At 28.1% G+C, this 25,617-nt stretch overlaps 1 protein-coding gene across 1 annotated transcript in view; it reads right to left on the bottom strand.

Moving 5' to 3' along the window:
* LOC119682210 (MATH and LRR domain-containing protein PFE0570w-like) overlaps positions 1-24,223 on the bottom strand; it is a 98,189-nt gene extending 73,966 nt beyond the window's left edge. The window contains exon 1 of the mRNA XM_038095584.1: positions 24,102-24,223. The gene's annotated coding sequence lies outside the window, so the exon portion shown is untranslated. The remainder of the gene's footprint in view (positions 1-24,101) is intronic.
* Between the last annotated feature and the right edge of the window lie 1,394 nt (positions 24,224-25,617).

The following is a 25,617-nucleotide window of genomic DNA, read 5'->3' as shown; positions in this document are numbered from 1 at the left end:
TCTTCATCTATATCTATATCCATATCTATATCTATATTTATAAATATATTTATATCTATATCTATATCTATATCTATATCTATATCTATATCTATATCTATATCTATATCTATATCTATATCTATATCTATATCTATATCTATATCTATATCTATATCTATATCTATAAACATATGTATGTTTATTTATATCTTCATCTATACCTTCATCTATACCTTCATCTATATCTATATCCATATCTATATCTATATTTATATCTATATTTATATCTATATCTACACCTATATCTATAGATATATCTATATCTATATCTATATCTATATCTATATCTATATCTATATCTATATCTATATCTATATCTATATCTATATCTATACATATATCTATATCTGATATCACTTTACAAAAATTTAATGGAACTTTCATTAATAACAGAATTTTGGAATAGTTTTTCTACGAAAGATAATGAGACCACAAAAAAAAAACATTTTACAAGCTTGTCCATTACTAAAATATGAATAAAAGAAATACCAATACATTTATTTTATAACAGATAAAAAAATTAAATTTGGTGAGATAAGTTTAAAGCTAGAACGCAGTGAAAAAATTTGAAATAAAATATATGTATATTCTCTAGAGTCATGAAGGGAGCACAAAATATCTCCAGCTAATTGTCAAAGATTCCTCCACTCAATAATAATTACAACGTAAACAAAAACCCGTGATACATTTTTAATTATATGCATTAGTTAAATTTTAATTATTATATTAATAATTAAAAATAAATATAAATAATGATTTCAATTATGCTAAAGCTGGTTTATAATTTCGTTCTAATACAACACAACAAGTGAATTTTTTTTTGAGCTTTCATAGCAAGTTAACAAAATTTCCAGAAAAAAAGTGTGAACATACAAGTCAAGTACGACTTTGGGTGAGTTGGCTAATGAACGCTCTCTCTAAACTTCAAAATTGGCAGGATACGAGTTCAATCCCTGGTACTTGAAGTCTTAAAAAATTATTTATGAATAATTGATGGGTATTTGGCAATATTCGAAACAGCTGTGTGGTTAGTCAGCCAAAAATTCAATTAATTAAAATAATATAAAAAGAAGTTTGTTGTTGTAGTTCACTACTTTTCGAAATGTATCTACCAAATTATTACATTATGTTAGTTGGTACAATAATTTGTGATCACTTATAGTAGGTGTGTATATTTATTTCAGGATTTTAAGTATAATAAAAAAACAACTGTGTGAATCATTGTAACTATGACACATTATCTGTCCTCTGTTTTTCATTGTCATTTTATCGAAGCAGCAATACTCAAAGTAGTCAACTTATTTATTTTATATAGATCTGGGTAATTATATATGAAAATTCTGTAACTTCATATGTTTCCTAAACATTTTTAAACATTTAAACATTAAAGGTTCTATAGAAGTCCCTATTGTTCGAACAAATTTGAATTGAAAACATATACATAACTACATATATAATGTAATATATACATATCATGTTTACATACATGATGATATATGTCATAATGTATATCACGATATATATTTATAGCACTATAATTAGATCCATAATAAGATCCATTCCGCAACTTCGTACGTTTTTTAAACATTGTAGCTTTTATAGAATTCCCTACTGTTTAAACACATTTTAATAGAAGACATATATGTATATAATTGACATATGTTCGATATATATATGTATACCGTTTATATATATGATGATGTATGTCATGATGTGTATCATGAGATATGCTTATAGCACTGTACTTAGATCCATAATTAGATCCATTCTGCAACTTTATACGTTTTTTAAACATTGTAGCTTCTATTGAAGCCCTATTGATCGAACACATTTTAATAGAAAACATATACATGTGTATATAATGTGATATATTTTTGATATATATATATATCATGTTTATATATATGGTGGTATATGTTATGATGTATATCATGATATATATAGAACATATATATAGAACATAATGTTTATGTTACCATATATATGTCACAAAACTTCTGCTTAATGTATTCCTTATATACATTTAAAAATAATAGAGAAAAATTATATAAAAATTAAACAGATTGATTTTATATTTCAGTCCATAATGTTATAACTAAATTTCCCATATAAACAATAATTAAAACGAAAAACAATACAAAGTGTGCTTCGTCGTTAATTATTCCATAACAATTTGAGAAGATATTTCATCTTAAAATAGAATTATAATAAAATTAAAAAAATATTTTAAACCTAATGTTTAATATGTGTAGAATTCTAAAAAGAAATGATGTTTTATACGAAATTTGTCGAATCGTTTGTTTGTGCATACTTAATGGTTTTAATGGTTTTTGGTGCTCTTAGCATTTCTCTGATCTGCTTTTGTTTTTCTAAGAAATGTCAGCGGTCATTATTAATGAAAATATTTCTTTGCATGTGAGTCCGCCTGGCTTGGCCCCTTGCCGGGTTATTGTGCTTTTTTGGCGTGTGTGTGCTTTGTGCTTTCTTGTTTTGAAATGCTCTGTAGGGGGCAAGTATTTTTATACAAGATTTTAATGCCTTTGTACTCGTACCATTAGCAATTCGCATACAAAATTACATGCTCAAGTGCAGGTAGCTAGCGCTGGTATGTGCATCATAATGCAAATACGTCAGTTGCAGTTGATAGCGCAATTCGGCGTTTATTTCTGTTTAAAAAATATAAAAACAATTTTGACAAATTTCAAATCACGAACACCACTTGTCTTTCGAAAACAAATTGTCTTCTGCTGCTGCTTCTGCTTTGGACTTGAGCATTTCTACTCGTATCTTTCGATTTTTGTAAAATAATTACTCGTCTACGAGTTTGTTAAAATGTGGTCGCAAATATTGTTTTTGTGTATATTGTATATTGTTTTTCAATTTCAAGGTCAGAATGGTTTAAAAACATGCGATTTACAGCCAAATCAGTTCGTAATCTTTCACTTTCTGCTGACGTCAGTGACCACATTTGATTGGAAATGTTCAAAAATATTCAAAACAATATTGAAAATTTAAGAAAACAGAGAAAATATTAAAAGAATCTACAAATTGAAATAAATTTTAATGTCTTTCAAGGTTAACCCATCAAAAAATATGCTTTATTTTACTGTTTTCATGTAAAAAGTGTTTCACAAAAAACATAAACAAATTTTAAATAAATTTTATTATTTTGAAAATACATTTTCTTAAGCATCAATATTTATTATAATTATTCTATTAATAGTTTCTTTTCATAAATTTAGAAATATAAACATATTTTTAATATCAGTTAATAATGTAAACCGTAATTTTATTTGCAGATGACTTTTAATTATCTTAAATTTAATGCACAAAATTTGTATTTTAATAATTCCGAATTATTAATCAATAAATAATGACGAGTTACCACTCCAACCACTGTTTTTAGATGCTATGGGTTCAACTAAGCAGACATTTTATTTTTCTTTAGATAATTTTTTTTTTGTTATTTTTACTGGTGTAGCAAGGCTTCTGAAGTAAATTTTGCAACTAGAATTCTCTCCGGCTCATATGGTTTTACGGTTCGCTTGAGATAGTTTCCTTAAACAATTCGGCTCATGCGTCATTGTCATCAAAACACTGTCTACAGTTATGCAATGCAAAATCCATTGATATCTAGTTGCAAGGATTTTGATTATCTGTCAAGCCAGTTTGAACAGTTTGTCAAGGTCGAGTTTAAAGTTTTAATGGCTGCCTGATTATACAATATATTTTTATGTTTCCTTTGTTCTAAATTTTCTGATAATAGATGTTTACAACAAATACATATAGCATATATTTTAGTAATACTAAATGAAATATGTAAATGTAAATGTAATACTAAACGCAACAAGTCAATTCGAATATTAGAGTGCTAGAAATTTCAAACGGTTCAAATAATAGTGTCGAGTTTACAAATAGATAATAAAAAATATCCCTAATTATTGCTTATCCTTCTCTGGTAGTACATGAGGGGGATTGGTTTTAGTCCGTGCAAACCGGGCATACCACTATAGTGGCGATGCGTTAAGCATTTTTAAACATCTTCTCCGCAAAAACAAAAAAAAAAAGTATAATAAAACAATATTGGCTTGTATTAGAATATATACGGAATCAAATAATTGGCAATACCCTACTTAAGCTCATGAACTTATTAATATTAATTTTTTGTTTTTGCCAAAAGTGAAGCGCCTTATAACGAAAAGAAACTATTTAAAAGTTAGAAGGGTTCATATAGAAATGAAAAGACAACAACAAAAATTTTTTAATTAATTTATTGAAATTTGGGTGACCATACAACGCTGTTCCGTGTATTACCAAGTACTTATCATCAGTGGTCTTTGGAAATATTGGAATTTTTTTTTTAATTAGTTTATAGTCCGTATATAATTCGTGTGGACTGAATGTGCCAGGCTTAGAACTGATGCCTGTCAAATTAGAAGCGATGACTAATCGTGTTTTTTCACAAATAGCCAAACTTTTGTGAAAGTAGCTGCAAAAACTTTCAAATTCGAAGTTTTTTGTCACTTTTTATTTTTTAAGTGACATTATCCAAGCACTTGCGGCGTTTTAAATTAGAACGAGCTTATAAACTACAGCTTTATTTGAAAACACAAGTTCAACGAATTGAAAGTTAATTTTTGAGGTTGCCTATTTTTATTTCGAAGTTATTTTTTTTTTGCAGAGACATCTGTTATGTTATTCATATTTTTACTTACTATATACTATATGCAAATATTACTCTACAAGTTCCGTAATCGCTGAATTATTATTGTATAGGTGATGTTCTATCTAACGTTATCAGCGTTGTCATTGTGTTAGAAAGTAATTTCTAAAAGTGTCTTTTAGGATCTACTTTTAAGCCAATATTTTTTTTAAAACTATACAGACCTTGATAACACTAAAGATAATTGTATTTACAATGTTTCCTTATACTGTGATGCAACCAAAATTACATTATTTATTTACTAATATCATTTGATTATTTATTTATTATCTCGTGTTTTGTGGAGACGAAGTGTGGAATTAGCAAACGACGAAAGCGGCAAAATTCACAAAACACATTTTAGAGTTCCATGAATATTTAAATAAAACGAATTTAAAATTAGGCAAAGACAACAGAAAATAATTTTCAGGCAAGAGTAATGTAACTAAAACGTCAAATTTTTTGAACGGTATAAGCAGACAATGTAATGCCCTATAACACACATATATTGATATATGGAAATTTTTAGACCATAGAGATATATGTCAAAAACGTAATTTTATAAGGATAATTTTATTTGATATAGCAAACGTTTTTTCAACATTTATTGTAGTTATCTTATCAATACCTTGTACTTAGTACACAATTGACAATACATGTCAACTTGCTAACTCATCCAGCCCAACCTACCCCATTTCTAGTAAATATTTTTTTTTATTCAACAGATAAATATATATAAAATCTGTCAATCTCTTTATAATTTTTATATAGTATTTACTTATTTATATAAATAATTTATATGTACATATATATATAAATTCTTTGAAATTTAAGTTGGTATACAAATTGCCTACAAAACTTACATGCTTCGCCTAAAACGTAGTGTATGACTAAAAACTCCTAAATAAACGCATTATAGCGCAAATAGAGAAGAAGGCTCATTAGAGCATATCTTGATGAGGTGTCACATAATTTCAGGAACACATGCATACAAACAATTCGAAAGCAAATGGTTCAGCAAAAGCAAAGAAAGGTGTTCGTTGATGATGTGGTTGAATTGGTGCTGATAATGAAATTGTTGATAATGTAGATGATGATGAAGCCAAGGAGTGTGTCGAATGCTGATAAAATGTTGACTTTATATCAAAGAATCCACTAAAAATAGCATTCACATAACAACAACCAGTGCGGCTGGGGTAAAAGTATAGTAGTAGCAGCAGCAGCAGCAACATTAGTTGAGCAGGTGATAGTGTCGAAGGCAAAACAATTTGAACACGTAAAAATAGATACAAAAATTTTAGAAGTAACTTCCCACCAAAACTCATTCTCAAGGTTAGAAATCATAACAAAATCGATTAGGATTATGCCCACCACCCATTCTCAACAAATCTGTTATCAAAACTGCTGAGCTTAATGCGTTCAGCTCTATACTCAAATATATGTATTGGTTGTGGTAAGTTATTGCAAAAACGTGCCAATGCTCTAAAACCAAGCCATACTAAATTGAATCAAACTGAAAGCCTAAAACGTAAAACCAGGACAAGCAAAATGAGAAACCGAAAAAGAAAAATATTTTTCTAGGTGTTTATTGTGGGTTGGATGAGTTAGAGTTTGTGTTGTGAAATTTCTTTTATTGATTCTCGTTTAGTGAGGGTAGCTTTGTTATTTTATTATTTACTGAAGATGTTACGATTGCTAAGTCAACCTGGTCGTAACCCTAGTTACCCACATACTTTTGCACGTGCATAAACACATTTACAAAAAGTAAAGATCGTGGTTAGCTTTGCCTAGATAAGTGTTTACACAAAACATCTGAAGTATACGTTTTTTTTTCTGTTATATGGGGTGCGGTTGGTGTTTGCAGACAAACAAATAAAATATTTCCGCAACACAGCAATATAGTTCAGTGTACTGCACAGCTAGGATTCACACGTTTTTACAAATGTCCTTGTCGTCCGTGACTTGATTTTATACAATTCTGTGGATACATTGATATATATATATACATACTAACATGCATAAAATCTTCTAATCGATTTAGTTGCCTATCTGCATGGACGACTGAATAATTAATTGTATTTTATGCATAAGTTTAGAAAACTTAGATAATAAGATTATATTAGCACCATAGCTTAATTTTTGTAAACAGAAAAACAAATTTTCTGTTTAAAAACTGTATAATAAAATCTAATTATTGATTACATTGCTACCAATGAATTTATGTAAATCTGAGTTTATATTTATAACGCATTGCAAACACTTTTCATTAGAAAAGTTTGAGTTCCCGTACTGAATACAAAACACGTGGTAAAATTTATTTTCAAAAATTCTAAACTAATTAAATATTTTTGTGAGAATATTTCAAACATCAATATTTTGTTATATGAAATAACAAGAGTATTTAATAGTAGTGGAAACAATCAATTAATTAAAATAAATTAAATAATAAATTAAAATCTTATAACACATACAACACTGCAATGAGCTTAGGAACTTCTATAATTTATTTTGATTACTCCGTATCTAAAATAAAAAACTGGATAAAGAAAAATTTTCAAAATTATTTATTATCACTCTTATTTATTATGATATGAATGAGTGCGAGAAAGCATAAAATTGATTCAATCCTGAATTCAGATTTAGACATTTTGTCAGCTAAACTGATTGTTTCTGTCAAATAATTAAACACAAATTATCACTAAGTCAATAAATTAGTTTTGAGTTTAGTAAATATTTTCAGTTATAATTGCATTCTTGTACCTCATCTTTAAAACGGATATCCCCACAAATACCAATTTAGTAGCGTCAACTGCAAAATCATTTGTGATTCGTAGCAAGCTGGCGAATTAGAGTCAATGAGTAAAAATGTCGTCATATAACATTCTCTCTTAACAGATCCTCCTCATCAGCTATCACTCTTAACGGAATAGTAGTTCCGCAAACAGAAACAGTAAACATACCTTGGTATTCACCTTGACAAACGCTTATCTGGCAGAAACATATTGAAACAAAAAGCACTCCTGCAAATAGAATCTTGCAAATAGCTCAAGCAAAGATCTTAAGAATGATAACTGGTGCATCCTGGTATATCAGAAATGAAACCATACATTTCAATTTGAGAGTGTCGAATTCGAGAGAATAAGGCAAAAACATATTTTAAATCTCAAAAACCATGTGAATCCGCTGGCTAGACCTGTTGTTAATACAAATTTCTCTAGACTGAAACGGAATGATAATCCCGCTGGTTTCCTAAAGATCACCCTGATTATATTAACTTATATGCCGTAATATCTGGTAAATAAGCCCTGGCACCTATTCAGAGGCCCCTTAAAATAATTTACAAATGATTTTTATTCAATTATAGTATGTTTGTATAAAATAATTTGTAATCCAATGTTATTAGTCTTTAAGATTCTAAAACTTATAGTCGAGCTTTAATTTAAAGCGATTTAATAAAGACATATTGTTATATAACAAAAAGAAAAGAATTGCATTGCCAAAGTCTTATTCAAAATTTTATTATTTTAAAATTAAATTAAATTATAAATTAAATTTTTAAATAATGTTTTTTGTTTTTAAATCTGCTGTAAAAATAAAATATTGTGTTTTGTGAAAAATTTGAAATTGTGCACTGACTCCACGTATACTAAACGAAATATATTTTATTTATACGAACGTTTCACTTCACTGAACTTATTAATCAATAGATATAATTCATCTTGTCATAAGCTTATGGCGCGTGTTTATTTATTTATTTTTGTAAAAATTTTGTTTTATTAAAACAATCGCATCACAAAGCACCAAGTACATGCCACTTCAGACTACATCACAAGGCATCAATATCAAAGGCTCATCACCCTAACCAACAGGCAGAATTTTGCAGCAGTTTTGATCTTTTAAATTTTTTCTTTGCTTATTTTTCTGATAACGTCCTGAAAAATCTTGTATTTCCCAGCAAAGCACTGTCATAGTACACGTTTTCGTATATTTTGTAGGTGGATATCCTATTGCAGTTATTATCGTAAATATTATCGTTATATGGCATGATTTAGTATGAAATTAAAAACCCTCCCTCTGGTTCTTCTTAATATGTATGTATTTACATAACCTAAATTCTTTTAGCAAGTAGTAGGTATACATCTACAACATCCCTCTGGAACATTCACCATATAATATCTATAAAATATGCGCTATCAGCTGTTCTGCTTGGTTCGGTTTATTTTTATATAATTTCGAAAATTTTTTTTGTTTTATTTTATTATAGGGTTCAATAATTCGTTGACAGCAATTCCATTGAGAAACTTTACTGCTTTTATGTGTTGTTTTTTTATTTTATATGTTGTTTTATGAATAATCCCCCTTTTCGGCTTTATGACTTACTGCGGGCATTTTTAAACTCCCTACCAAAACTCCCTCTTTTTAATATTAGATGAGAGTTTGTTAAAGTATACTTTAGGCTATGTGAATTTTTCACTTTTTAAAAGTTTTTGAATTAAATATTTTATTTTATTTAATTTTAAATGTGATTCGTTTAAATTATTTGTTTTAAATATATATATGCCGAACTGTTATATAAAAGTACTTTAACGCTCTCTGAAAATTATGCATTTCTTAAAAAAACCTAATTTTGATGCAGATATGTGTCTTATTTATATTTAAATTGAACTAAAATTTGTAGAACATTTTAAAAGTGAACACTTATATTTTTATATGTGATCCAATAATCTCTGTACTTCACCTGACATGACCACAGTTTTGTGTTCCCAAAACTAAAATTGCCTCTTTAAACCACTAGAAACATATGTTTCTTGTCGATTGCAGTAACAAAAAAACTCGCAGAAGTTGAAGTAACCTAGGATATATATAACCTAGGATATGTAGAATAGGTTAAACCATTGACTATAACTTTTTATATTTATGTTATATTATTTATATTATATAATTTATAATTTAGTATTTACATTATATTTATACTCAATGGTTAAACGTTGACATAGTTGATGAGGCCCTCTTTGAAGGCGTTAAAATATATGTTGGTTGTTGGATGATATGTTACTTCTTATGTTACATAATAAATCTCTATATGTTATACATTGAATGTGTTATCTCAAAATAATATAGCACACATTAATTGCATTTACATAAACCTATAAGTAAAAACAGAAAATATATTGTGATTCAAATAATTTATTTATATTCCTATATTTAGATAGAGAAATGATTCACTAAATATTTTAAAAAGAGATTAATTCAAAAAGAAAATTTGATTATTAAAGAAAAAATGTATGCATTATTGGTTTTTTTTTCGACGTATTCATGTAATTCATCTAATCTAATTTAGCTTTCTGCGGCTATTTTTTATATCTATACCTCTAGAAGATGTTACAAGGAAGAGATTAACTACCCGACAACTACTTTTCTGTAAGCTGCATATTTACAGTAATTTTGGTATTAATATTTTGTGAAATATGGTTAAAGAAAAAATGAATGCTGCTTCTGCAGTACATTTTTGAAGAAATTAAGGTAACTACTCTTATTGTATCACAATAAATATTAATATTCTGTAGAATACATATATACCGGTAGAATTCTGTTAGTGCAAAATATAAGTTCACTTTCAAAAGTTATTTTGGAGATGAGTATTATACATAATTTCCACATTAAATTTAATCTACACTTACTATAATATTCTTAGGATTGTTTATTTTAAGTATTCCAATTATAGGAAGAGTTTATTAAATTGCAGGTAGTTAAGTTACCACCAACAAAATAATATTTTTCGTTGACTTAAATATATATATATATACATATATAGATTATGACCTCGAGCCATCTGCTTTATAGACTATTAATCCTACTGCCCAGTATGATTTAAAGGCACCCAAATCTGTATACATAGGCAAGAATTACAGTATTATCCTTTCCTTTATCCTCTAATTCTGTAGACTACTACAACAAACTACACCACCTGTTAATCAAAAACAGAGTGGTGCTTTGATGCATGCCTACTTACACAGAAGTTAGTGACAATGTGTCTGCAGGTAACCTTGCAAGAACTGGATCAGCCATTCAACTGAATGCATTGAAGCCTTATTGTGGTAATATTATTGTGAAACACCATGAGAAAATCTTCGATAGAAAACTGCTTTTTAGCCTAGTAAAGTCGCTATTGACACGACACTTCAGCTAATCGCCAAGTTAAAGAGCTAGTACGTCAGTTCAACTACTATAGGGCTATTCTACCGTCATTGATTGGAAGGGATGAGATCTTCTGTCACTTTCTTTGTAACTATTCAGCTTTAATCTTTTAAACTGTGCCAGAAGCATACCGATAGATAAGGAGTTCATAATCATCTGAAATTATAATGTCTTCAACAGTTAACATGAATAGGACAGCAGAGTGTGTTCTTGTACACTTATGGTTGGAAAATAATTCAAGAAATTATTTATGGTAGCAGTGTTTTGCTCAGGGAGTACACTGTTGATTTTGTACTTCTTTCTTTTTTAACAAACTCGTTATAATTTTATTCAAAATAGTTTAATATTATTTACACTTTAAGAATACAATTATTTTATAACATTCTGAAATAATCAATATTTATAAGAAATTTCTGAGCACATGGTTCCTATTTATGTTTCTCTGCCAGTTTGAATACATAACATGTACTTCCCATGTCATTAAAGTAAGTTTTGTATAGGCTTATATTTTGTTTTCTATTTATCTAAGTTAACGTGAAGTCTAGCGTTGGTCAACAGTTTTATGTTCGTAATAACTATGTGATTTTCAAATCATTGTATATGCTTTTACGATTGCATACATGTAGTGCGTCTATCATAGGAAAATCCTTGCCTACAAAAAAATGCTTCATTTTAATAACATTGTAGTACATCAAACAAATTTTATAATCTTTTTAATGCCTTTTATAAAAGTACTATTCTCTTTCATAGCACCACCAGCGCCGCGCCACCCGCCAAACTAATGTCGCCAAGAAAATTTTCGTATTCGTACGTGCAGGAAAGTTTCACGCGCTTTTTTATGCCTTTATGGTTGAACAGTGTTTGTGGAAATGTGACTTCTTTTCAGTGGCATACAAAACATATGTTCCTGCTTCTGTCCAACTTGATCACTCCGCCAAATACCCATTGTTATCCTCTTGTAATAGTATAATCGTTTTGATATGTAAGCCTGTCTGTTGATATTCAGATACATGCAAATGTCTGTCTCCGTAGTGTTTATAAGTGCTTTACTCGTAATTGGTTTTATTGATTGGCATGTGAAATTTATAAGTCGTTAGTTCCGATGAATATCTACACAAAGTGCAGATACAGTGTACGTACATATCAAAACATAGGTGTCTCCAACATATAAATAAATAGTGCTACGGGTATTTACAGTATTTGTAAGTAGCTGAGTTCATGATATCCTTAACTAATGACCAACATGTTTCTTGGTAAATTTCATTAAATTTGCAAATTAATGTTTATTTAACTACAAATGTGCTACATGCATGTATACGAATTTTTATGTACCTTTTACATATGCCCACAATACGTTTTAACGTATACAATTTAAACATATATAAAATAACATGGCTGAAGCAATCAATAACCTCTCATTCCAACAATTATGACATGTGTATATTCTAAGTTAATTTAACAGAATTCTATACTTGCATTTATTTAATTTGTTTATTTAATAAATTATTGAATAAAAATTAAATATATACGGCTATTTTATTTCTTAAGAGACCTTAGTGGATGGAATATATACTAAACTTTAAAATTGATAGATTCGATTTCGGTATGAGATAATGCTTTATTATTTAATATGAAATAGAAATTTATTAGTTGTTTATGTTAATATTCAGTTTATTGAAACTTAAGAAGAAAATTAAAAATATGTTAATATTTATTGAAACACAAATCTATTGAATAATTTAATTCATAATTTGTTAAGAAATTTTCTAGATACATATAAGATATGACGCATAAATTTTATAACTAATAAGACAAAATACATAAAATGTTGTAAGTGGTGGGGCTTAGTCTCTGACAATTATGCACTAACAATTAATAATATTCAACTCATTTGTTATTACAAATATAATTTTATTGCATAATATTATGACATTCTTTGAGGACTACTGCGGATTTATAGTAAATGCTACGATTTTTATTAGATACTTTCCTATAAATATTTACAATCGGAAATCGAAAATAAAAAATTTTATTATTAGAAAACAAGTTTAAATACGTCAATGATTTATAAAAATATTAAATTTATGAGTAAGTAATAAAAACTTAGATTAGTCAAACAAAAGTAATTAAATAAATTTAAGTAAAATTTCATGTTGTAAATAACAACAAAATTATTCAAAGAAAATTTACTGAAATTGGTTAGGATAGATTGAGAAAATGCGTGCTAACACAACAATCTATTAGACATCTGTGACTAAGTATATGTATATGAATACACGGACAAACTAGCCAGGGAAGGCGCAGTCACATCAATGATGGCGTCGGAACCTTTTTGTGGACTAGAACATAGAATGGTCCTTTCTCTTATAAATAATATACCAAGATTAACACAATCCAAATAACTTTTTGGTACTTATAACAGTCAGAGCTACCAGGATTTTATGAACCTATAAAAAAAAAAACTCAAAAACATCACAGGAATCCTACAGGACACTTTAAACTGAAATACCACCTTATGGTATTGGGTATACAATCTGCAAACTGTAGATTCTGCGAATAGAATGAAGAGTCATATACACATGTCCTGTTAGAATGGTCTGCTCTAATGCACATACGGAATAGGGTCCGGGGAATGTTTATTCATACGGAAGAGGCAATAAAACTCTGTAAACTAGGTTCTATACTACTATTTATTGACGTAACAGGGCTTAGAGACCTACTCTGAACCCAGAAGAGGTACGATAGACCCGACGGTCACAGTTCCACATCCCCTAACAATAATAATAATACTAAATATGATGACTTTAAAATTATCTCGGAGAAGCGACTTACACTAACTATTGGTATCTTTATAAAATAAGTAATCATCAAAGCAAAACATGTAAGTTCATTACGAATAAATTTGCTTATTGATCATAACACGTTAAATCATTATTGAGTTAAAGAAACAGATTATCTTACGTAGATAAAAATCAGTAAGTATTACAATAAGTTTAAAAATAATTGGATATACATGAATAATTGACATATATATAAAAAACAGAAACAAATTACCAATCAACCATTTTTTCACTTCTAAACCATATATTGTTTAAAGTTTATATAGACAAGTAAACAGAAACAAATTGACTCACTTTTACAGTTTTATGCAAGCAAAACCAACCAATATTTGTACGAGTATAACCAATATAATATCTTGCAGTCGATCATATAACATACGTATATTAAATGCGATAATTGATTCCTAGTAACTTTTTAAATCAACAAGTGTTTGAGGTGGGATATATCCATAAAAACGAAAATAAATCTGTTAAAAATGTAAATTTAAAATTGATCAGATTGAAGAATCTTACAGGAGCACGTAAAAAAGTTGTTAGGTTCCAAAGTTAAATAAAAAGATTCTAATGTGGAAAAATACTTAAAGCAATTATATCTATTCCGTTTAGATGTTTAAAATTATGTAGAATGAAAATGTCTACTGAGATATAAAAGAAACATATAGATAGAACGTAATAGTAATCCACTTATTCAGTAGTTTCAACAGAAAAAAATTGAACGCTTACAGTGAAATTTCTAAAATTCAGTTAAAAATTCAATATGTATGAAGAATGATGAATTATAAATTTGTGGAGTAAGTTTTTGTCGAAAAATTTCAGAAGTGTGCTCAAGTATGCAGAAAATTCACATAAAATTAATTTGTACAATTGTTGTACTGTCTATATAAATATTCGTAGCTGTAAATTATAACGTATACCTTATAACCATCTAGAAAAGGACTGTCCTAAGCATGGCTCGCGGGCCACATGCGGCTACTGTTTATTACTATAATGCAAATTTTCTTTTAGTGTACTGGTAAAACTACATTATTTTATTTTTATGGTGTACCAAATAAATAAATTGATAAATTAATAAATTTAACATTATAACCGTATTTCTATTTATGTCGACAATAACTATGAACGTATGTATTTATTTCTGCGGCCCTCCAATCTCTACAGTGATTTGTATTGGCCCGCGATTGAATCTGGTATGGACAACCCTGATCTAGAAGAATCATATGCCATATACACACTATCTTAATCAAGACTGTTTTAAACTTAAAATCATTACATTGTGAAGTCGTACAGTTTTTGCTATATAAAAATCAGTGAATCAGTAAATATTGTGCAAATATCCAAATAAAAGTTATTAAAAAAAATTATTGTAATAATAAGTTTAATATTTTTTTTTAAATTAATGAATAGGAATAAACAAATTTTAAAATGCTTACTATAGTAAAAGCTCTTTGTTAAACATTTCTCAGTTTAGTATGCATATTTAAATTCACTTGGCAACAACAAACGTCGATTAGTTCCGGAATCTATTAATTCAAGCAGATGAGGCAATAATTGATGTTTGTCAACAAATTTTTTTTTTTTTTTTGTAAAAAATTAATTTGTTCTAAAAATTAAGCATACAGATTAGAGAATTGGGTGATCTACCTACACATTCTCTTAAGATATTAGTCAAAGAAATGAAAAAATCAAATGTGTTATATGTCACTCTTAGTCAAAAAAAAAAAAAATTCAAGCACAAACAAACTTCGACAATAAAAATAATTGCTACATTAATTCAATACCTGCTATTTAGCATTTATGAAAAAAACCTCACAGAATCGAAATAACATTATTTGCATTATTTTCTTAAGTAATAAATTGTGAAATTACTATAAATAAAAATAAGTTCCTCACACAAAGTACAAATGCAACTTAGCAACAACTTGCGTCTGAAAAACACTGCATTGTATCTAATAGCGATTAAGTGAGCTTGCTCACCTCTTGCAAATTAATTGTATTCTTTCGAAGTGAAAGAATTTTTTTTATTAGTTCAGTTATTTTGAAATGAAAAAAAAAAAATACATATTTAAACATAATAAAATGCTGAGTAAAATTCTTTTTTTATTACAATGACCAATTTTTTAATAACAAAATTTCTAGTTACTAGGTCTGTGGCTATGAGTGCAAATATGACTATGTATATCTTTATCTGCTGACATTTTTGCCCTTAGAAATTTGAAATCGAGTGATTCCAGAGATATTTTTGCATTAATTTTTTTTTCTGAGTCACAGCTGAAAGAATTCAAAGTAAATAATTTAGCAAAAAAAAAAACATAAAAAATATATAAAGTGTGTTGGTTGCTGTTCTGTGGTATGTCACGTTTACATTTTTTAAAAGCAAAACAGTGCTAAGCAAAAAACCAGTGGAAGAAACTGATAATAAATATTTTATTATGATGAAATGTCTTATCAAATACACGTAGATGAAAAATTCTATATTTGATGGTGAAATCAATTTAATACGTCAGCAATATTTTATTGCGTATACGTACTATACAACACTATTGTAGGTATTCGTATGAAAATTAAGAAGATTGAACAATTGTTTGGAATATTACACTTTTTCAAATTGGAGTTCAATTTTAATTTAAAAAATTTTCCACTGAACTAAGTGAAAGTTTGAAGTCTTATTTATTTATTTTTAAATTGAATGCAAGCAATTTTCTATAAACGAAATCATGAATAATGGCAAAGTTAATGATCGCCTCAATACTGGGTAACAACATAACAACAACAACTACTGCAACATCAGCAAGAGCAACAGCAGCAGCACTTGCAACAGCATCCACAAAATATATACCTACACATACATTTATATTTACAAACAAACGTACATATATAAATATGTACGTATGTATATATGTAGTCTGATTTGTATGCTCAGTGCACAAAAAAAAAAAATAAAAGTAACGGTTTAAGTTTAATTACTTTTATGCACATTCGACATATGTATATACTTATCTGTATTTTTTTTTTTTTTTGAAGTACATATAATGGCTTTATGTATATGTTTGTTTGTATATTGTATATTAGCATGTGTGACTAATCAAAAGTAATTTCAGTTTAATAATTTTTTTTTATTATTCATTGCTAAAGTTTCAGTTGCTATTTTTGCTGCTAAAAACGCTGCTGGCGCTTTAATATTGCTGCTGACTACGCAGCTAAAGTTGAAAATTGTAAAAAAGCAGGAAGCAAAATTTCAGTGCATTAAATAAAAACCAGTAGCCGCACCGTTAAGTGGTACAAACCATATACACATATACATATATATATAAACACATACATACATATATGCATACGTGTGTGTTTCCAATATTTGCGAGATCATCCATAGCAGAAAATAATAACAGCAACAACAACAATAATAACAACAGCAGCACATTGCTACAGCGAGCGCACTCTATGAGTTAAAAGGCATCGAACGCAATGCTGTTGGCAATTTTGGCGTCACTGATTAATACCCTCAAGTTTTTAGCCTTATTCGTTATTATTATCGTTTGTTTGTTGTTGCTAAGCGGTAAACGGTTAAATTTTACATTAACAGCAAACAGCAAACAACAACCAACAAGCAACAAGCAACAACATTCGATGTGAACGTACTCGCCAACTTAGTCATTTACTCAAACAAGAAAAGAAAAAAAAAACCAGCGCAAAAAAAAGTTCAGCCAAAAAAGATCGCCAATTGCTCGCATTTATTGTTGTTGTTACTATGGGCGCAACTGCTACCTCATTTCGATGACGATTTCAACATTTGATGATGATGTTGTTGCTACGTACAATTTTTTTTTTTTGTATTTACAAATAAATATACAAGTATTTTATTTTTGATATTTGTTATATTGAATTTTCTTCCATTGTTACTAAGCGCACAGAATGCGGCGTTGATTGAGTTTATGTTTGACGTTATGACGTATGAGCTCGCATTCAATATATTGAGACGCGATGTTAAGCTACAAAAACAAAAGTTGCAAAATAATGGCTATGCGTCAATTATGAGCGTTTATTTATTGATTCGTCGTCAATGACTTACAATCATAGCGTAGCGCAAAACAAATAACATACAATAGCAAAATGAGAAGGAAAAACTGTTTCATTTATTGTTGCAATAGCAAATTCAAGGAAACTTAGCTATGCTAAGCTTTTTTTTTAGCTAAACTGCCATTTGGCTTGCAGCAATGGTAGTAGCATAAATTTATTGTTTTTGCAATTTCTTAGTATTTTCTTTTTGTTCTTTTATTGATTTTGTGTTTCCTCCAAACTGTTGATATTTGTTGTTCTTGTTGATGTGTTGATGTGCTGTTGTACTGTTGGTGCTGCTAATGTTATTTATTATAAATTTGCATAGGCGCCATCATTGTCCGTTCATCCGCTCATCCGCGTGTCTATCCATCTGTTTGCCATCACAAATAAAATTTATGAGATCTCGTTTTGTTTGCAGAAAAGAGTTTTTTACTCCAAGTTTTCTTTAAATCTAACCACTTTTTATTCTAGAAATTTCATTGGATTTAATTTGATTTGATTTGATTTGATTGGATTGAATGGGATTGGATTGAATTGGATTGGGTTTTTTTTTTTGTTTTGATTTACAGTTTGTGATTGATTACGCTTTTCTTTTATTTTTAATTTTATTTTAATAGTTTTTTTATTTGTTTTGTATTCGATTTTTGTATTTTAATGTAAATTTTTTTCATTTTTTCAATTTTATATAGCGAAATTCGTTCGCATTCATTGACCTTTTTTAACAAATAATGTATTATATTTTATGCTAGTTGTTTTCAAAAATCTCTTTAATATATGTTTAGTTATTTTAATTTATTTATTTATTTTTATTGTGTAACATATATTTAAAGAGAATTTGGTTTTTATGTCAATAGATTTGTAGGTTTAGAATTAAAGTTTTGGATCTCAGCTGCAGCATTAAATAAATTGATTAAATTTTACACGAGGGTCACTATATATGTACATATGTTTTGAGTCTAAAAATAAAAAATACTAACTTCTCGTTGATAATTGCTTTATCCTTGCATGCGTTCGAATCATTTGTCAAAGCATTTTTCCCAATCTTCTTTAGACACCTTCAAAACATGATTTTGAAATGCAGCAATGGCTTCTTTCATCGACAAAAATCGTTGTCTACGCAATTTTTTCTTGACCCAACATTCGGGAACAAGAAGAAATAATTGGGTGCCAAATTAGTACCCAGACTGTATGGCGGTTGACCTATCAAACCCATTTTTTAAATGTTCAAATGATCGGTTGTTAGAAGAGATATGTGAGCACTTGCATTGTCTTGATGGAGATGGAGAATGATCCGAAGACGCTTTCTGTATTTCACTTAAAACTTCCGGTAAATAACTATTTGTATCCCATTCAGAATTGATCGTTTTACGTTCCTGTAATAGTATTGTTGTCACATGACCAGTTTTTTCGAAAAAACAAGACACCATTTATTTCGAAGTGGTTCGAGCGCAAACAACTTTTATTGGATTTGGTTCATCTTGAAATTCTCATACAATCGACTGCAGTTACGCATATATTCTTGATTCATCACCTGTCACCTGTTACAGTCTTATATACTGTCATTGTCTTTTGAATCACCGCCATTGTTCTTCTTGAGGATTTGTGTGCATCAATCGACACGAGCATCGTTTTACGATTTTATCAAATGATGGGAGATCCATCGAAAACAAACCTTTTTCACGGCTAACTAATGTCCAGACTTCCATTTCAACCTCAATCTCACAGTATGTCACATTTTTACAGACGATCTTGCATTATCAATTTTCACGAATTTCGTCAGTGAGCGAACTACGGCCACAATTAAAATTATTATACCAGTGTTTCACAGTGGCAAAGGATGGAGCTTCATCGTCAAATGTAGAAGTAAGTTAATTGATGCACTCTTGTCTTGATAATCTACATCGGAAAATGTAATAAATCATCACTTGAAAATTTTCTTGTGTTAATTCAATATTTTCCCGGACACTAAATTTACAAATCACTGTAAATACTCGTAATACAAATAAGGTTTTTTTGACAAAAAGCTAAGGTTGGTTATGTTTAATAATATTAAACTTTTGTATAGAAACGTTAGATGATACCTGAAAACAATCAGTGTTGCCCATGTCTCAAAATATATATAGTGACCTTCGTATACAGCGACGAATATTATTATTTGCACAGTAAGTGTATTAAATTTAAATACTGTTTTTACCCCGTTAATGCAGCGATTTTAACTTTACTAAGTGTTTTATATAGATTGCTTAATTTGGCATTAGATTCATTTTATTTCATTATATTATCTGTTATATTTAATTTCTTAAAATTAAAAAACGAAAAAAAATACTAGATTAGGCTAAACAAAATTATTGGCACACCTTATAAAAAAATTGGAAAAGAGTTTGAAGTTGCCTTTGCAACAAAGGAATTAATTTTTGTATGGTTTTTAGCCCAATACTATGCCATTCTTCAGCCACCTTCAAGTTTTGTATTGTTTTTAGGCGAATATTTTGCCACTCTTCAGCAGTGCCACCTTCAGTTACGTCTTTGTGGTTATAATGGACTACTTTGGATATCTATCCAATTTACCCACAATTCTTCAATGGGGGTGAGATCTGGAGATTGGTGTAGACACGGCAATGTGTGTTTTATATGAAACGCGACTGAGACTCATATTGAAAGCTAAACGTGGCTGGTGAACTCAAGATCTCGGCAATTGTTTTTACGAATTTCTTGAGGATGGCCCTATATTAATTTTTGTAAATAATACAGTCAATGAATTCCAATTCACCGACACCTGCAGCGTACAAGCACCTTCATACACTCACCATGTTTTACAGACATTATTATTTTTATTTGCTGTTCGATATTTAGTTTTCTCCAAACCGTTTGACAACCCTTGGATTGAGAAATATTATATTTTCTTTTACTCGAGAAGATTACATTGTTCCAAAAGTCGATAAGCTTACTTAGGTACTCCTTTGCATAGGCTAAATGCTTCTGGTAGTCGACATACAAAATAAACGGTTTTCGTCTAGCAACACGCCAACTGCGATTGATTTCATGCAGCATATTCCTGACCGTCATGCTATGAACATCCTTGCCAAACTCCTACTTAACTTGAGCTGCGATCTGGGTAGAAGATATTTTTGGATTGACCTTTCTTATTATTTTGCTACGTTTACGATTGATCAAAGCTTTAGGTTGGCTTGTGTGCTTTGTATTTTGCAATGATGTCGCCCTCTTGGAATGCTACAAAATGTTCCGATTAATGTTGCGGCTTTTACTCATCATTTTCCCAACATCGGCATAAGATTTCCCTTGTTTGTGCATATAGAATTATTTTCCCCTGAGATTTGGTGGTGTCTTTTTGTTTACTGGTCATTTTGTTTTCAGTGGAATAAGTTTGTTATATTATAAGCATTATAACGTTTTTAGCTAAAAACTAAAGTACCACGTCACTTATAATGTAGAAATATCAGGTCTTTTTAAGGAAAAATTTTTCCGATCCATGAAATTATGTTAAAGTAGTTCATTAGAATGTAAGTGCGCCAATAATTTTGTTCAGCATTATTTTGTACTTTTTATGGTTTTTTAATTGTAAGAAATTAAATCTCAAAAATAATATAATGAAACAAAATAAATTTAATTGCAAATTAAGCATTTTATCTAAAAAATGCTTCCTTAATTAAAACTCGATGTATTAACGCTGTAAAAACTATAAAAGATATGTTTAGCATACATATTTATTAAGAATACTAACAATTATAAATAACAGTAATGATAGGGGAAAATAATATCAGGAACCACTAAAGAAGCATGGGTTTTCTATTGACTTAGTAAGCCATGTAAAACATATATATAAATGTTTTACAAATCGTTCATTGTTTATTCTTTTGTGAGTTATAGATTTATGTAGAGTCAAAAAATGAATTGTTATACTCGTATCGATTATTGTATTATATGTATTATATATGTTACATGTCTTTAAGTATATAGTTGATATCTTTTTTTAATGTAGCAGCTTATCGTTTATGAAAAGATGAAAGTTTATTTGATATCTAAAATTTTTTATATACTCAAATACTTTCCGAAAAAAATTTTATATGTATAGCATCGATTTCTTGGCCAACAATCAACCAAATATTTCGGATATGTAGCAAATAATTTAAAAATTTTATAGCATATTTACTCTTTTGAACGCCAAGGCATTGTTGATGATGCACAAGGAGTAACTATGTTGTTATCACCGTTCAGTTAAAAAATAAAAAACTGTTGGTGTCGCTGTTAACAGCGCTCGATATCAAGACATATTCTATGGTTTCGTCGATAGTACTATGCGAGTCGCGCAGTTTCGGTTAAATAAAAAAATAATAGAAAATTGAATCTCCTGCATCCTAGAGACTCCCATGGCGGTCATGTGCTCAAAAATTTTTTTTATCAATAATTCTATTAATCTAACAATCGAATCTTTTTTTCCAATTTTAAATTGTACTTCATTTAGTAAAACATATTTTACTTCATATATGGAAGAGCTATATAATATCATATTAAATTCCTAGAATATAATAATATATTTGCTAGATAAATAATTGTAACAAAATTAAAAAAATTGAAATGTTATCTATATAACATCTATATACTCGTATATATTTTTTTACGGCATTATTAATAGACACTACAGAAGCAGATATATACATATTATATTTTCCTTTATACTATAAATCCGTAGACAACTGTTTTAATTTCATATATAACAATACAAAGACATAAATGAATATGAGTAATTTTAATTTTTTACCACATGTTTAAATTTTTTCGGTAAAAATTGTGCTTGACAACATGAAACTATCTTCTATTTATTCTAATATTTTTTTTAAGTCTTTATTTTTTTTTTGTTTTTATAGTAATTTCTAAGTATTTGGTAATGTGTAATACAGTATTAGTTTTTTCTTATTATTAATTTTAATACTTTTAACCAACGTTTTAGTAAAACAAAAATTAAAATAAAATTTAGATATAGCGTTAATCAAATCAAATTAATAATTTTTATTTATAAATATAGAATGCTTCCTTTTACAATTAGACTAATAGTATATTTTATAATATTTGTTGAAAATTAAAAATTTTAGAAGAACATTCCTTGATCAAAGGAATAAATCAAACAGAAATGATTTTTATTCAGAAATGAAAATTTTGTATGTTTTGAAAAAAATTAAATACATGAGATAAAAATAACTCTACTCTTTTTGAAAAAAAATAAACATTGCTGTTTAATAGGCTCTCAACGAGATTTCGATTTAATATCAAACCCTGGGACTCCTGAGGACTCAAACCCTTTTACACTGAGTTGGTTTCAAAAACATTATGATGTAAGTTTGATATTTTTTTTCCAAAGTTTTCGTATTATTTAAAAAAAAAAAGAAATAAAATGCGTAGTGAATGTTTTTTACGTGTACTTTTTGTATGATAATGTATTTCTTGTTATTTAGTCCAGTCATCAAAGTTTGCCTATATACGAAACCTTGAAAGTTTTTATTGAAATTTAAATTATTTTATTCGAAAATTGATTGATCTTTGTTTAGAACTTTTTTCTAAAAACCTAATATTATTATTTATAGAAACTTAAAATTCAATTCAAAAAATAATATTTGATTATAGATACGATTTGATCAAAGAATCTCGCTTAGCTGATCAAGTTTAATATATTTTAAAAGAAATTCAAAGTAATCACCTCAACAAGTTCTCTAATGAAATGTATTCAAAACTTTGTTGTAGGGTATTTTTTATATAATTTAAATTTAATAATAGTTTATTAAAAGCAAAGTAAATTGTAATATCGAAAATACGATTTTCTGTTGTATAGGTAAGTCTGTCAAGTATTATCCTTATAAATTTTCAAAGAGGTTGTATTTTATTTTATTTCACTTTATTTTACTTATAAACAACTCTTTTTACAGTAAGTGCCATTTCTGTTTCGATTCATCTATTCAGATAAAATATATATACATATTTCTTAATTATTTTAATATCTTATTATATCTCTAAAGATATAATAGTTTTCTTTTACAGATGAAAGTTCAATTCTCTACGTGCACGTATATACGTAATTCGATGAATTTGATGACATCATTTAAATTGTAAATCGATCATTTTTTTATGCTCAATGAAAAGTACAATACATAGAAGCGTTTTTTCTTTAAAACTATGTAAATATTTACTTTAATATCCTTTAGATATGTACATATATATTTATCATTTATATTTGGTAAAAAAAGACTTACAAAAGAAACCTTAGATGATGAAATCCAATGTCGTAAAATTGTTCACGTTGAATACTGCTGATATTTTTATATGCTTTTATGCAGTTATTTATTTTGTTAAATATGTTTGTAAATATATCTAATTACTGATGAGTTTGTATCTAATAGAATTAATTTAAAGTTATTCTATTTATCAAATTTTGCTATAAATTTTATATTTTTACTACTCGAATAAAAACAATCTACACCTTTTCACGATCGGTCACTTTATGAGCAACTACAAATGATCAGGAATTAAATGATTATTAACAAAATGACAGCTTTCATAAACTATATCTGATAAACTTAGAGTTACCATTGTTTCCACTTAACCCGTTAACTTTCGTTAATTGGTATATATGACATATTTTTATTATAAGTTTTAAAAAAGTATATCTTTTACGTAAAATAACTTAAAAATTAGAAAAAAATTAGTTACATTCATCTGTGCATATTTAACTCAAAATATATAGTTTTGTTATCCAATAAGGACACAAGATATATTCAAACTATACTAACTAAGAAAGTGTAAACGTCACCAAAGCAATTTCAGTAGTTATAATATACTTTATATTAATAATATAAACACAACAATACCAATTTCTTTAGGCTTTTATTACAACATTTGGAGTACTTATATTTAAAAAGTTTTGCATAGAGATATAAAGTGCTGTATTTATGCACCATTTCATGGTAATTGCAATAATAACAAGTTTTACGTGAAAGCAACTTTAGGACTTCTTTCTGCATAGCATTATAGACTTTGTCAAAGATTCGAAATGGTTTTAACCCTTTGGTTTTTTTAATAATGCAGTAGCTCAATGTGCCTACAGGCGTAAGTGGATCTCTTAGGATCGCCGGTATAACCTAGCCTACGTGAGAGTATATCTTTGCAATATTTATGTTGTAATAGAAAAAAAAAATATAATTGTACAGTTTATATATTAAAAAAATTTGGTGTATAACTCAAGTAATATATCGAAACATATCTTTTTTCGTGGCATGTATCTGTTATACGTTGTCTGTGTAACGCAAAAATACATAGAAGTGTTTACATTAAATGAATAATAGTTATAAACTCACATTCATCAGTTAAACGTTATTGTACTGGAAATATAAAAAGAGTTCTATAAATTTTCTTTATTTTTGGAATGTATCTTTATCTCATGAGAACTCAATTAACAGGGTTCATTTGTTTTCCCAAGGACAATATTTATTTTAATAGCTAGTTGCTTATACAAATTATAATGATATATAACGATCATATTATGCATGAATATAAGTTTATTGCATTCGTATGAAATATAATAATAGTAAATAATTTTTAATTTTTAGAACTTTTTTCGAACTCTAGTGAACTACAAGAACAAAAATTTTTTATATATTATTTTAATTAATTGAATTTTTGGTTGACCATAATACTGTTTCGAGTATTACCAAATATCCATCATCAGTGACCTTGGAAATTATTCTTGTATTTAATTATTCGTAAATAATT

Source organism: Teleopsis dalmanni, chromosome 1, assembly GCF_002237135.1.
Source record: "Teleopsis dalmanni isolate 2A chromosome 1, ASM223713v2, whole genome shotgun sequence".
NCBI classification, from domain to species: Eukaryota; Metazoa; Arthropoda; class Insecta; order Diptera; family Diopsidae; genus Teleopsis; species Teleopsis dalmanni.
The sequence above is the reverse complement of the archived record's forward strand: the minus strand, read 5'-3'. Positions and strand labels throughout refer to the sequence as shown.